Source organism: Palaemon carinicauda, chromosome 37, assembly GCF_036898095.1.
Source record: "Palaemon carinicauda isolate YSFRI2023 chromosome 37, ASM3689809v2, whole genome shotgun sequence".
Lineage (NCBI taxonomy): Eukaryota > Metazoa > Arthropoda > Malacostraca > Decapoda > Palaemonidae > Palaemon > Palaemon carinicauda.
This window is the reverse complement of record NC_090761.1, coordinates 65,181,871-65,198,827: the sequence shown is the minus strand read 5'-3', so window position 1 is coordinate 65,198,827 and position 16,957 is coordinate 65,181,871.

Here is a 16,957-nt window from a genome sequence, read left to right as displayed (position 1 = left end):
AGCATATTGTTCATCCCAATCATCCCAAACACATGTTTCTTTGGGGTAGGTGGGTGACAGGGGCCCCATTGCTACATATCCAGTTGCTGCTGCTTGGCCCATATCATCATCATCATCATCATAGTCCGCCCAGTATCGTGTGTAAACCCCCGGAAAATTTACTTTTCTAACGACCTGCATGAAGGCAAAGAGCCTGTGTTACACTGAAGAGTGTAACAATCTACCATACACACACACACACACACACACACACACACACACACACACACACACACTTTAGTCTGGTTTCGTGGGTCTTGGTTTTGACTAGGTTTAGTTATTATTATTATTATTATTATTATTATTATTATTATTATTATTATTATTATTATGTAAGTTACAACCATTATTATTATTAGGCAAGTTACAACCACTGTAGGAAAATAGGGATGACACAAGCCTAAGGGCTCCAACAGGGGAGATAGCCCAGCGAGGAAAGGAAATAAATAAAATATATATGAGAATTAATTCATAATGGATATGAAATATTCTAAGACCAGTAACAATGTTAAAAATAGATGTCATAAATAAACTATGAAGAGACTTACGTCAACCTGTTCTACATAAAAACATTCGCTGCAATATAAGTCTAAACTTCTGAAGTTCCACCGATTCAACTGCCAGATTAGGACGATCATCCCACAATCTGATCACAGCTGGAATGAAACTTCTAGCACACTGTACCGTTGATTCTTATAAGGGAGTAGGCAAGACTATTAGAATTAACTGCATACCTGGTACCGGGAAGATCTGAATGCAAAGGATGGTCAACTAGTAGGAATATTATACTCTGTTCTCTAGAATAGGATCTACCCACGGCTGCGCTGTGACCAACTTGTAGAGGAACGGCATAACCTTAGGATTTTAATAGGCTGATAGCGAGGAGGTGGCTAGAATGAAAACGTAGGCCTATTTATTTTCAACGTATATCATACAAAAATTATTCTAAAATCATCTGCGTAAACTATAGGCTTAACCTATATATATATATATATATATATATATATATATATATATATATATATATATATATATATATATATATATATATATATGTATATATATGTGTGTGTGTGTGTGTGTGTGTGTGTGTGTGTGTGTGTGTGTGTGTGTATGACAACAGAACAATATCCAACAGATTTTGTGGATTTGAGAACAAAGCTCTCAGAAGAATATTGAGAGTTAAATATCAGGACAGCATTAGAAATGAAACTATAAGAGAGATTATTCAAGTGGCATATTTGGATGATATCATGATGAGGGGTAGATGGAGATTGTTTGGGCATGCTCTTCGCACTCCCCAAGAGAGATTAGTTCACCAACCTTTAACTGGGCTCCACAAGGCACTAGAAGAGTTGGAAGACACAGGCCTACATGGCTGAGGATTATGAAGCGTGAAGTCGGAGATGATGAATGGAGAAGTATTGAAATAAAAGCTCAAGATAGAGATGACTGGCGAAATCTAACCGAGACCTTTGCGTCAATAGGCATAGGATATATATATATATATATATATATATATATATATATATATATATATATATATATATATATATATATATACATATATATATATATATATATATATATATATATATATATATAATATATATATATATATATAATATATATATATATATATATATATATATATATATATATATATATATATATATATATATATATATATATATATATATATATATATATATATATGAAATACCTTAGTATTTTTATATACTACTTTTAAGGTCATTTATTTATCTATAGGACTAGTAATTCCATACAGGTATGACTACTTTTTAAGATCATCTATTTATCCATAGGACTAATTCCATAACGAGTATGCCTTTATTTGTACTATTAACGAGACCTTCTTTGTGGATATTCATTCATTATGCATTATGTATACCACGGAAGTAAGAGGCTACGTGTGTTGACTCAACTCCTCTGCAACGTGACGTCATACGTACCTACGAATATTGTTATAGCGTTAATGTATTTTTTTCGTATACAATTTCATCCCTTCAACTCATACTAACCATTTTAGTTATTTTATTCCAGCTGATTTGATAGAAAATTAGAGTAACGACTAAATTGCTAAGCGTTTGAATTGGACTATTTTTCCCAGTTACATAGAATTTCTTAAACATTACGATCGGGAATTTCTTATTTACTTAAAGATATCAAGTTCACATTTGTGAATTTGGGCCATATAGAGAAAACGTTGCACTCACATTTACATACAGTACACCCATACATACACATGTGTGCGTATGTAAACACAAATATACATACATACATACATACATACGAAAGTTGGGAAGAAGATATATATTTTGTGTATACACACACACACACACACACACACACACACATATATATATATATATATATATATATATATATATATATATATATATATATATATATATATATATATACATTCTTGGTATGTCGTGCAAAAAAAATGAGGCCAAATGTCAATGACCATCGCAAAATTCGCTGAGGTAGCAGCTCATTGTTCCTTCAGTGTCTGGTATCAGCGTGAGAGAAGATAAAAACATCTTGAATCTATTGCAACGAAGGAAACAATGTCGACCAGAAGTAAATAACTTGAAAATGGTCTCTAAAGTTAGAAGTATTTTATTATAGAATTTAAATGTGGTTTGACTTATGGCCGGGGAGATTATATAGTAGGCCTACAAGACATTATTGGAAGTGGCTCGAACTCTCGTTCAAAAGATCGCGTGACAGGGGGGTTTTCAATAGGCTAAAGGCAATGCAAATTATTCTTTAAAGCACTACATTGATATGAAACAGAGTAGACTGTGTTTCTCGTTTATTCAAAGTGTTCTATTAAACATATAACGAACATTGTTCCATGATGAAAATGATAGAATTTAAGAAAAAAAAATACGATGGTTGTGATGAAGAAGACAAAGATAAGCAGAAAACACTCACAAAAAAAAAGAAAAAAAAAGTAAACTCTTAAGACTGGCAGTTAAACTCGCTAAGCAGAGATGGCTGGCTGAACGTAGGGTAAGGCAATTTTGGACAGAGGCAATTTTGGACAAGTGAGGCAAAAATTGCCTCGCCTCTAAGATATTTTTTTTTTATTGATGAGATAAAGGAATTTCTAATTCTCTGATGATTATGAGACAAAATATTTTTATAGATGAGACCTCCCTCTTTTGAAATCATGTTTGATTTTTGGTCATAAATCATTAATACAGATTTTGTACAAAGGTTTCTAAAAAGGTGTCCAAAATTCCCTCGCCTTACTATACAACAAATACTGAAGACGACAAGAAACCAAGCAGGTTAAAATGAAGACAGGCTTACAATGATACCTTTACTTAATATTATTTCTTAGACGAATAAATCAGTAAAATGTAAGGTTATAAAAAAAAAAATAGTGAATCTACAAATGAGACTAATAACAAACAATTTCAAAATATAAGAAATATCTAGAGATAAAACTAATAAAGACCAATTTAAAAATCATTAAATAGGCCGCCAAAAAAAAACTTTTCATCGAGATATAGCGTTAAAAACATATCTAATTAATTCGAGTACAGTATGATATAAAACTATATAGCCTAGCTTATCAGATTAGAGAGAAAAGGACATATATACATTAAGCATGGGTCTATGCACAACAACAACAACAACAACAACAACAACAACAACAGCAATAATAATAATAATAATAATAATAATAATAATAATAATTCACGAGTACAATAGTTGATATTTATGTAGAATGGTCCACCTTTGGTACGAAGTTTGACTAGAAAAGCTTGAACTGTGTGTAGGACGAATTATACAATACAAGGCAAGATTGACAGGATTGCTGACGGGTATACAGGCTGACGAGCAGAGTCAGACAGATAGGCTGATGGCGGGAAAAATTATAGTCCCACAACTTTGTCGTTAAAGGACTAATGAGACAGTGAAAAATGTCATTAAAGGATGCCAGGTCATATTCCCTATGTAGGATTAAAACGTCCAGTTTAGACAGTGAATATTTAAAAAGGAAATATGTATGTATGGAAACGCTGAAATCTTTTGTATACTATTATTATAACTGACTATATGGTGGCTCACTAACTCACTGAAACACACACACACACACACACACACACACACACACACACACACACACACACACACACGCACACAGATTGCCAGGAGCTTCAAGGAATGAAAAGGATTGTGCAATAAGGCATAGTAAGCCTAGGCCTATAATAAGAAATTTTCGCCAGCTTTGGTACCACCCACTCTAATTGATAACCAATAATGACCTTTCAAAATGAAACTTGGATATAAAACATGTTTGGACTTATAGTAATGCTGAAATATAGAATCAAAATACTTAAAAGACCTGCTTGAAGCACAACAATGATATGATAGAGGCATTAGTAGCTTGAAAAGAAACTAATGGTATACATGTTCAAATACAAAATAAACAATTTAGAAAACCTATATGCAATAAGTCAATAATTGGAAAAAAGGGATCCGCTTCAATTAATCACTGAGGGAACAATACAAACGTGATAAAAAAAATGCAATGAAATATAAAAGGAAGTAGATCAAAGACAAACCTGACATTTCAAATGGGTTATTTATAAAACAATTTTGTTTTACATCATAAAAGTTAAATATAATTTATGTTACTATTGAATATCGAACTAAGACCTCTCCTAGGTCTATCGGTTTAGTGTACCAGGGAAATTGTGCCACTTGACCCCGTGCTGGGGCTAGGGAGGCCATTCGGTGTTATTACAGCTTGACGAAAAGTTGAAAGAAATTGGACTGCAAAATTGGATAAAATTAGCAGGAACCAGAGTAAAGCAAAAGTTTAAAAAAACATTTAGTAATACCCTCTACGGACCCTAGGTCTATCAATGTTCAGTAGTTTTGTCACTGTTTAGATTCTGAGGTGGTCTATATTTGGAAGTTATTATTGAGGTAAGAAAAATTTATATATATATATATATATATATATATATATATATATATATATATATATATATATATATATATATATATATACATAATTTTTCTTACCTGGCTAGGTTAGTTAGGGTTAGTAACGACTCGGTGACCTAAGTTAGGTTAGGTTAGGTAGGACTAAGACCCTTTTCCCACTATTTCTTCTGTTTTCTAACTATAAAATAAAGTTTTTCTCAATTGGTCAATTCGTTCAAGTGCTGTTCATCCCCAATATAAACAAATGAAGGTCTGAATAATTCGAAACATGAAATCATCTGAAAACTATGATATAAACTCCGAAATTCAATCCTGAACGAAATTAAAACTCAACACGTGTGAACACATAAGACTAGTAAAATGGAACAACCAGATATTGTTTCAACCTCATTTCCTTAAATAGTTTTCATAAATCAAAAAATGAAAAAAAAAAGAGTAATTTGCATTAGGCCTACTTAGTTCAAAGGTAACTGGACTTCCGATGCAAGACAAGTGAAATCTAAACCATACACATCGAAAATTTTAAAAAACAGAATATGGATCAAAATAAAATCGAAAAAAGACAAAATCAATATAATGTAACTATTGTACTTACATGGATGTTTGGACATTGGCCTACAGTGAGCTTTTCTCTTTGTTTCTCGTAGTCTACCGACATTGATGGATTTGGACAAGAATTACAGATTCTGTGATAAGTCATATACTGTATTCCAATCCACGCTCTTCACTCAGAGGATCTTAGTTAATAAGCAGAGAATATATTTCACTGCCATTTATTGTCTTCAGCGTGCTCCATTGTCTCACATACTAGAGGCCTAAAATTTGTAGTTACTTTAAAGAATTTGGGATACAGTTGTACGCCCTACGGTAGGCCAGGAGGATTGAAGTGATTATAGTTTATCTACACACCAGTAAAGTTGGGATACAATGTTGTATCTAATGTATCTATTGTTTCAAAAGTCTGGTGATATATGGCTAGTGGCGTTACTGGTGTTAACGAAAACACGGTAGTTATTTGAGAACCAAACGCCATAGCTAGAGTATAAAGCACAATGAGTCACTGATCATAGATTTAATAGTTCCAGTATTATTTTTAACAATGGCGTCTAAGATAATCTTTGGTCTTCTACAAAGATGACAATAAAGGGCACTTTTTTTTTTTTCTTAAATGTTATGTTGAGTTTCGTTTCTTTTTATTTGATTGTTATTATGCCTTTAGACTCGAGTTTGAAATAACACACACACCTAAGAACAAAATAAATGATTGATATTTATTGAATGTTATAGAACGTCGAACGTAAAGTTATTAGATTCATTGCCACAAACTAAAGTCGTTTATTTTCTTTGTTTCAAAAGAAAATTTTGCAAAGCATACATATACCAGTATAACTTATGACTGTTCACACTGGCATAGTTGGAGGTCTAGAAATATCATTTTCAATAAGCTGAACTACAAAATATTATTAATTGATTTATGATCTAGCAAGAAACTCTTATTAATGCACACTCCTAGTCGACTATACTTTAAAGAAAACGTTTTATTCATAGCAACCGTACCAAAGAAACTTAATTGTTTTAGACCAACTCAATGTGGCTTAACAAGGTTTACTTTTAAGAAATATTGTCTATGTACCTTCAATTGACCGTAGCCATGTATCTACGTATCAACTCCATCAAGTAGATATCGTGTGCCTTATATATATATATATATATATATATATATATATATATATATATATATATATATATATATATATATATATATATATATATATATATATATATATATATATATATGTATGTATGTATGTATATATCAGTGGGGATACCTTAACGTTGTGAAAGTGTTTGCGTACCACCATGATCAGCAAAGCTGTTATAGTCAGGATCACCCATACCAGGGTGCACGAAAATCTCCCACCATCACCAATCCACATTTGCCAGCATGGTGATGAAGACTCGCCAAACCCCAGACATGATGCCTTTGTCCTGCAGTGGACTAGAAACGGCTGCATTTGTTGTTGTTGTTGTTGTTGTTGATGATGTTGTTGTTGTTGTATATACAGGCATATCTATACACATATATCTGTCAAATTTTTCATTTACTGACTTTAAAGTCAAGAGAATTATTGAGTCCTTTGACTGGCCAGACAGTGCTACATTCGATCCCTCTCTCTGGTAACGGCTCATTTTTTCCTTTGCCTACATATACACCGAATAGTCTGGCCTATTCTTTCCACATTCTCCTCTGTCCTCATGCACCTGACAACACTCAAGATTACCAAACAATTTTTCTTCGTTCAAGGGGTTAACTTTTGCATTGTAATTGTTCAGTGGTCACTTTTCTCTTGGTAAGGGTAGGAGAGACTCTTTAGGTATGGCAAGCAGCTCTTTTAGGACACTCCAAAATCAAACCATTGCTCTCTAGTCTTGGTTAGTGCCATAGCCTCTGTACCATGGCCTTCCACTGTCTTGTTTATAGATCTTTTGCATGAGGGTATATTTAGGCTTAATAATCTATCTTATAGTTTATACAGTATATAGAAAATCTAATTTAATTTTGTTAGTTTCCTTTAAAAAAATTATTTTGATGCTTTATTACTTCTCTAGTAGTTTATTTCCTTGTTTCCTTTCCTCACTGGGCTATTTTTCTCCCGTTGGAGCCCTTGAGCTTATATCATCCTGCTTTTCCTAAGGCTACACGGCAAAATTCCAAGATTCCCCAATGTCATCATCACCATGACGTCAAATATGGTATATCTTATCAAGCTACTTAATATTTTTCTTAATTAACAGCGCAGCATCTGGCCTTTTTCCAATTATTCTTATATACCTCAAGGTTTTCCTCCCATGCTTGCTTTTTTTTCATCCCTTTTTTATCACTAATCTCTTCTTCATCATCCTTTTGTTTATGATTCCAATGTTCATAATTCTTTCCTCTTGTGGTATAGCCTCGATCTTGACGCAATGTAGCTGACGTCAATATTCCATTACGTCAATGACGCGAAGCAAACTTTCAATGCGCAGACAATTTTTTTTTTTTGAACGTCGTCTTGAAGGGCTATCCTCTCAATTGCTCTTTCCTATTCTATCGTAATTTCGAGGTCAGTCTTGAAAGGCTATCCTCTCAATTGCTCTTTCCTATTCTATCATAATTTTGAGGTCAGTCTTGAAGGGCTATCCTCTCAATTGCTCTGTCCTATTCTATCGTAATTTCGAGGTCAGTCTTGAAGGGCTATCCTCTCAATTGCTCTTTCCTATTCTATCGTAATTTCGAGGTCAGTCTTGAAGGGCTATCCTCTCAATTGCTCTTTCCTATTCTATCATAATTTCGAGGTCAGTCTTGAAGGGCTATCCTCTCAATTGCTCTGTCCTATTCTATCATAATTTCGAGGTCAGTCTTGAAGGGCTATCCTCTCAATTGCTCTTTCCTATTCTATCATAATTTCGAGGTCAGTCTTGAAGGGCTATCCTCTCAATTGCTCTTTCCTATTCTATCATAATTTTGAGGTCAGTCTTGAAGGGCTATCCTCTCAATTGCTCTGTCCTATTCTATCGTAATTTCGAGGTCAGTCTTGAAGGGCTATCCTCTCAATTGCTCTTTCCTATTCTATCGTAATTTCGAGGTCAGTCTTGAAGGGCTATCCTCTCAATTGCTCTTTCCTATTCTATCGTAATTTCGAGGTCAGTCTTGAAGGGCTATCCTCTCAATTGCTCTTTCCTATTCTATCATAATTTCGAAGGGCTATCCTCTCAATTGCTCTTTCCTATTCTATCATAATTTCGAGGTCAGTCTTGAAGGGCTATCCTCTCAATTGCTCTTTCCTATTCTATCATAAATTTCGAGGTCAGTCTTGAAGGGCTACCCTCTCAATTGCTCTTTCCTATTCTATCGTAATTTCGAGGTCAGTCTTGAAGGGCTATCCTCTCAATTGCTCTTTCCTATTCTATCATAATTTCGAGGTCAGTCTTGAAGGGCTATCCTCTCAATTGCTCTTTCCTATTCTATCATAATTTCGAGGTCAGTCTTGAAGGGCTATCCTCTCAATTGCTCTTTCCTATTCTATCATAACTTTGAGGTCAGTCTTGACTCTTTCCTATTCTATCATAATTTCGAGGTCAGTCTTGAAGGGCTACCCTCTCAATTGCTCTTTCCTATTCTATCATAATTTCGAGGTCAGTCTTGAAGGGCTATCCTCTCAATTGCTCTTTCCAATTCTATCATAATTTCGAGGTCAGTCTTGAAGGGCTATCCTCTCAATTGCTCTTTCCTATTCTATCATAATTTCGAGGTCAGTCTTGAAGGGCTATCCTCTCAATTGCTCTTTCCAATTCTATCATAAATTTCGAGGTCAGTCTTGAAGGGCTATCCTCTCAATTGCTCTTTCCTATTCTATCATAACTTTGAGGTCAGTCTTGACTCTTTCCTATTCTATCATAATTTCGAGGTCAGTCTTGAAGGGCTACCCTCTCAATTGCTCTTTCCTATTCTATCATAATTTCGAGGTCAGTCTTGAAGGGCTATCCTCTCAATTGCTCTTTCCAATTCTATCATAATTTCGAGGTCAGTCTTGAAGGGCTATCCTCTCAATTGCTCTTTCCTATTCTATCATAATTTCGAGGTCAGTCTTGAAGGGCTATCCTCTCAATTGCTCTTTCCTATTCTATCATAATTTCGAGGTCAGTCTTGAAGGGCTATCCTCTCAATTGCTCTTTCCTATTCTATCATAATTTCGAGGTCAGTCTTGAAGGGCTATCCTCTCAATTGCTCTTTCCTATTCTATCATAATTTCGAGGTCAGTCTTGAAGGGCTACCCTCTCAATTGCTCTTTCCTATTCTATCATAATTTCGAGGTCAGTCTTGAAGGGCTACCCTCTCAATTGCTCTTTCCTATTCTATCATAATTTCGAGGTCAGTCTTGAAGGGCTACCCTCTCAATTGCTCTTTCCTATTCTATCATAATTTCGAGGTCAGTCTTGAAGGGCTACCCTCTCAATTGCTCTTTCCTATTCTATCATAATTTCGAGGTCAGTCTTGAAGGGCTATCCTCTCAATTGCTCTTTCCTATTCTATCATAATTTCGAGGTCAGTCTTGAAGGGCTACCCTCTCAATTGCTCTTTCCTATTCTATCATAATTTCGAGGTCATCTTGGAATGGGATTTGTCCAACTCCAATGGGGTCACTGGTTCAAACAACTCTGTAATACGCATTTTGCATTGCGTAATCCTTGCCCTAGTTTTCGTATTCTATGATAAAATGTAATTCATTCTCTCCTAGCAGCACCTTTGGTATACAAGTTGTTTACTAATTCACTTGATTCAAGATCTTGATATGACTCAAAATAGTTCATCATTCATTCCTAGTTGGAAAAGCAGAATGCTAGAAGCCCAAGGGGCCCAACAAGGAAAATAGCCCAGTGAGGAAAGGAAACAAAGAAAAGTAATTTCAAGACCAGTAACAACATTAAAATAATAATATAAACTATAGCTTGATAAGATATACCATATTTGACGTCATGATGATGATGACATTGGGGAATCTTGGAATTTCACCGTGTAGCCTTAGGAAAAGCAGGATGATATAAGCTCAAGGGCACCAGCCACCCGTTGAGATATTACCGCTAGAGATTTATTGGGTCCTTGGACTGAGCAGAGAGTAATACATTGGATCCTTCTCTGGTTACGGCTCATTTTTTTCCTCTAGTTTTTTTTTCTTATAGTTTATATATGAATTTGTTTTGTTATTGTTTTATTTAATTGTTAATTAATTTTCTTATAATTTATCTATTTCCTTATTTCCTTTCCTCACTGGGCTATTTCTCCTTTGGAGCCCTTGGGCTTATAGCATCCTGCTTTTCCAGCTAGGGTTGTAGTTTAGCAAGTAATAATAATGATAATAATAATGATAATAATAATAATAATAATAATAATAATAATAATTATTATTATTATTATTATTATTATTATTGTTATTATTATTATTATTATCATAATAATAATAATAATAATAATAATAATAATAATTATTATTATTATTATTATTATGATAATAATAATAATAACAATGATAATAATATTAATAATAATAATAATAATAATAATAATAATGATAATAATAATGATAATTATTATTATTATTATTATTATTATTATAATAATAATAATAACAATAATAATAATGATATACTCATCTTAGATTATAATTTTCGTTAGACGTGTTTCATCGCCAATATATACTCCATTGAACTGAATTAAAGGTAAATCTAATAAATCTTCACTCGTATGCATCATCAGGATTGTCTTGAATGTACCTTGAGAGATCAGTGTTGTTAAAAGAAGGTGAGCAACCAATATTATCCTGAAGAGCTTCAGCAATCTAGTCGAGTTGGAGATTTCTAGAAAGATCTCTAATAAGATTTCTAGAAAGACCAAGTTGAAAAATATTTTCTGGAAGGAAATGCGTTGAAATTCAGTTTATGAGGAAGTTCCCAAGATATGATTTATGAGGAAAACCTCAGCATCTAAACTTTATTCTCAGAAACGGATATTACTTAAACGATTTTCTTTTTTTCTCTTGGAGGTGGTCTGATCACAAAATCACCGAGGCAAAAAGGTGGTTTTATATATATATATATATATATATATATATATATATATATATATATATATATATATATATATATATATATGTGTGTGTGTGTGTGTGTGTGTGTGTGTGTGTGTGTGTGTGTGTGCGTGTGTGTGTAAGAATTATATGATAAGAAACAGAAATTGGGTCAAAGACGATTTGTGATAGTTTCCGTGACTTTGAGGAATAGTTTTGAAAGTAATAGTTGGTAGAGGTTAGCTAGTAATAATAATAATAATGATAATAATAATCACGAATGTCGAAAGAATCATAACCTCCGTAAGCAAGTCTGCATTATTATTATTATTATTATTATTATTATTATTATTATTATTATTATTATTATTATTATTATTATTATTAGCTAAGCTACAACCCTAGCTGGAAAAGCGGGATGCTTGAAGTCCAAGGGCTCCAACAGGAAAAAAATAGCCCAACGAGAAAAGGAAATAAGTTAATGAATAAACTTCATGAGAAATAGTGAATAATCAGTATGAAATATTATAAGATCAGAAACAACGTTAAAATATATCTGTCATATATAAGATATGAGAAGAGACTTGTGTCAGCCTATTCAACATTAAAAGATTAACTGCTAATTGGAACTTCCGACGTTCCACCGATTCAACTGCCTTATTAGGAAATCATTCCACAATCTGGTCATAGCTGGAATAAAGCTTTGAGAATACTTTGTAGTGTTGAACCTTATGATGGAGAAGGCAAGGCTCTTTGCTGTAACATGTGTGAGAGAGAGAGAGAGAGAGAGAGAGAGAGAGAGAGAGAGAGAGAGAGAGAGAGAGAGAGAGAGAAAGCTATGTCAGGAAGACTGGGAGTGGTTGAAATATATGTATGGGAAAAACTGCGTTTGGCTACAGTAAAATTTTGATAGTGCGTGTACATATATGGCCAAGAATGAAAATGAAAGAATATCTTTAGGAAGGATCTGAATATTTTTAGGACTTTCGTTTTAACTTCCTATACGTGCATAATCGAGGGATTGCAAATCATTGTAAGAGAGCATGGTAGGTTTGATGTGCTTAGAGATTTGAATGCAAAGTTAGGTGTCCTACCGATGTCCAGAGACATGGATGTGCTGGGAGATTTGAATGTAAAGGTAGGTGTCATGTTCTACCGATGTCCAGACATGTATGTGATAGGAGATTTAAATGCAAAGGTAGGTGTCATGTTCTATCAGTGTCCAGAGACATGGATGTGATAGGAGATTTGAATGCAAAGGTAGGTGTCATGTTCTACCGATGTCCAGAGACATGGCTGTGATAGGAGATTTAAATGCAAAGTTAGGTTTCATGTTCTAGCAATGTCCAGAGACATGGATGTGATAGGAGATTTGAATGCAAAGGTAGGTGTCATGTTCTACCGATGTCCAGAGACATGGCTGTGATAGGAGATTTAAATGCAAAGTTAGGTTTCATGTTCTAGCAATGTCCAGAGACATGGTATATACTAGGATATTGAATGCAAAGGTAAGTGTCATGTTCTACGATATCCAGAGACATGGGTGTGCTAGGAGAGTTGAATACAAAGGTAGGTGTCATATTCTACTGATGTTCAGAGACATGGATGTGCTAGAAGATTTGAATGCAAAGGCAGGTGCCATGCTCTACCGATATCCGGGGACATGGATGTAATAGGAGATTTGAATGCAAAGGTAGGAGTCCTGTTCTAGTGATGTCCAGAAACATGGATGTGCTAGTAGATTTAAATGCAAAGTTAGGTTTCATGTTCTAGCGATGTCCAGAGACATGGTATATACTAGGATATTGAATGCAAAAGTAAGTGTCATGTTCTACCGATGTCCAGAGACATGGGTGTGCTAGGAGAGCTGAATGCAAAGCTAGGTGTCACATTCTACTGATGTTCAGAGACATGGATGTGCTGGAAGATTTGAATGCAAAGGTAGGTGCCATGCTCTACCGATATCCAGAGACATGGATGTAATAGGAGATTTGAATGCAAAGGTAGGAGTCCTGTTCTACCGATGTCCAGAGACATGGGTGTGCTAGGAGATTTGAATGCAAAAGTAGGTGTTATGTTCTATTATGCTCTACCAAAACCCAAAAACCTACAAATCAAGTAGAAGTCGATTACCATACTCTAAGGGGGTGGGTGTTTGAGACACTGTGAGTGTAAGTAAAGTACAATTTTATTCTTGAGTCATATCCTATCGCCAGAAAACTGTAAAGGGTAATGTAATTTTGAAATACTCCAAACACTTTGAACTTAAGATTGCATAAATTCTTTATAAATAACTTGATGCTTCATGTATTGGTTAGAGGCTATCCAACACTCAAGTAATCGGTTTTCCAACAGTATTACTGTATAACTCTGTTCAACTGTCCTGCCTATAGTAAGTTTGGCAGAGTACCCTCAAAGATAAGGACCATCTTATCTTGAATTTTTTTTTTTTTTTTTTTGGTGTGTATAAATATGATCACTAATCCAATGGGGTCTAAAGTTTATATATGAATGATACATTTTGACGTTGTTAATGATCTTACGATGTTAAAAAAGTGATTAATTGCTTATGAATAGTTTATTTGCCCTTCCCTTATTTCCTTTCCTCACTGGGCTACTTTCCTTGTTAGAGTCCTTGGGGTAGTAGCATTCTGCTTTTTCAACCAGGGTTGTAGGTTGGCTAATAATAATAATAATAATAATAATAATAATAATAATAATAATAATAATAATAATAATACATCCTTTGCCTCAGTAATTTTGGAATATTTAGATGTTTAAATGAGTACATAAAAGTTTTAACTTGACTACAAGAAACCCCAGGGGAATATATTATTATGTATAAAAAAATATTAGAATTATGAATTATGTTTAAAATTATGAGGTAATAACCAAGCATTCATGAAACTTTGGCCAGGGCACCAGCTACCCGTTGGGATAATACTTCTAGAGAGTTATGGGGTCTTTTGACTGGCCAGACAGTACTATATTGGATCCTTCTCTCTGGTTACTGTTCACTTTCCCTTTGCCTACACACACTGAATAGTCTGGCCTGTTCTTTACATATTTTCCTCTGTCCTCATACACCTAACGACACTGAGATTACCAAAAAATTTTTCTTCACCCAAGGGGTTAACTACTGCACTATAATTGTTCAGTGGCTACTTTCCTCTTGGTGAGAGTAGAAGAGACTCTTTAGCAATGGTAAGCAGCTCTTCTAGGTGAAGGACACTCCAAAATCAAACCATTGTTCTCTAGCCTTGGGTAGTTCCATAGCCTCTACCATGGTCTTCCACTGTCTTGGGTAAAAGTTTTCTTGCTTGAGGGTACACTCGAGCACACTATTCTATCTTATCTCTCTTCCTCTTGTTTTGTTCAATTTTCTATAGTTTATATAGGAGATATTTATTTTAATGTTGTTACTCTTAAAACATTTTTTCCCTTGTTTCCTTTCCTCACTGGGCTATTTTCCCTGTTGGAGCCCATGGGCTTATAGCATCCAGCTTCTCCAACTAGCTTAGCAAGTAATAATAATAAAAATAAAAAAATAAGCCTAAATTCAGTCATTTTACTTTCTTAAGATCAATTAGATGTTATTGTCGATAGTTCTCGTCATCTTAATTACTGAACTCTTGAAATGAATGAATGAATTTTGTTTTTAATTGTCTTAAGATTGATTACTCAACTCTTGTTATTAATTCATTCATTTTGCTTTTGATTGTCTGAAGGTTTATTACTCAACGTTTGGTATTAATTCATGCAATTTGTTTTTAATTATCTGAAGATTAATCACCCAACTCTTGTTACTAATTCATTCATTTTGCTTTTCATTGTTTGAATAAGTGCAAGGTTAATATGACATTGTGATTTGATCTTTATATCTTTTTATAAGAGATTGGTAACTGGATTAGCTATGTTCTCTTTAACCTTTTCTATTTAACTTTCAACTGGGCTCCACAAGGCACCAGAAGAGTTGGAAGACCCAGGCCTACATGGCTGAGGACTATGAAGCATGAAGTAGGAGATGATGAATGGAGAAATATTAATTTGAAAGCTCAAGATAGAGACGACTGGTGAAATCAAACAGAGGCCCTTTGTGTCAATAAGCGTAGGAGGAGATGATGATGATGATGATGATTTACTCTTATTGAAATTTGCATTTCTATTATGTACTTTTGATTTAATGCTTTGCTTTTGGTTCTGCAATTTTTGTTATTCTTGGTTCCAGTTAATTAATGAGATCAGAGATGAATGTGTATATTCAAGGGGTAATATTATTAGTAGGAATACAACCATAACGTAGTTTTTATCTATTTATTTTTTTAATTACTAGCAATCACTCTAAAAAGTACATAAAATAAATGACTAGTACAAGAAAAAATAAGATATGAAACTCGCAGGAATGAATTAAATGAAAGAAAATGGATGTTTTGAGATGTTTTATTTTAGTAGTTCATTACTTCTCATATCGTTTATTTATTTTCTTATTTCCTTTTCTCACTGAGCTATTTATCCCTTTTGGAGCCTTTGAGCTTATAGCATCCTGCTTTTCCAACTAGGGCTGCAGCTTAGTTAATAATAATAATAATAATAATAATGATAATAATAATAATAATAATAATAATAATAATAATAATAATAATAATAATAATAATAATAATAATAATAATAGTTAATACTGAAAGGGAGAGCAAAATGAATAAAGAATAATAATAATCTCTATTACACCAGAAAAGACTGGATATTACACAAGAGCATATCAAAAATGAAATGCTTGAAGTAATCTACTTGAGAAAAGTGCACACTCAACTGAGAGGTTACCATTGTCCAACACAATTTGATAAAAGTCGATTGCATAGATAAGAGGTACTGTGAGAGGTGATTATGATAACCAACTTATACTGCTATAGAGTCTTATAACTTTGAGATCTACCAAAGTTAATTTTCAGGAACTATTGAAGTATAATTCCACTCTTCAAGTATTGTAGCCCTAATGAAGAGCCCAGTAAAAAAATAAGTGGCCCGAAACAGCTGTTGCCACATATTATGGATGAAATTGAAAAGGAAAAGCAAGTAATATTAGACCTGCAGTCTCAATTGTAAATTGCTATTTGAATTTTGACATGAGTTTGGTCTTCAACACTATTACCGTACTATAATCTCTCTCTCTCTCTCTCTCTCTCTCTCTCTCTCTCTCTCTCTCTCTCCTTTTATGAGACTTTGGGTTGAATAGCATTGTTGTACTACAACCTCTCTCTCTCTCTCTCTCTCTCTCTCTCTCTCTCTCTCTCTCTCTCTCTCTCTCTCTCTCTCTCTCT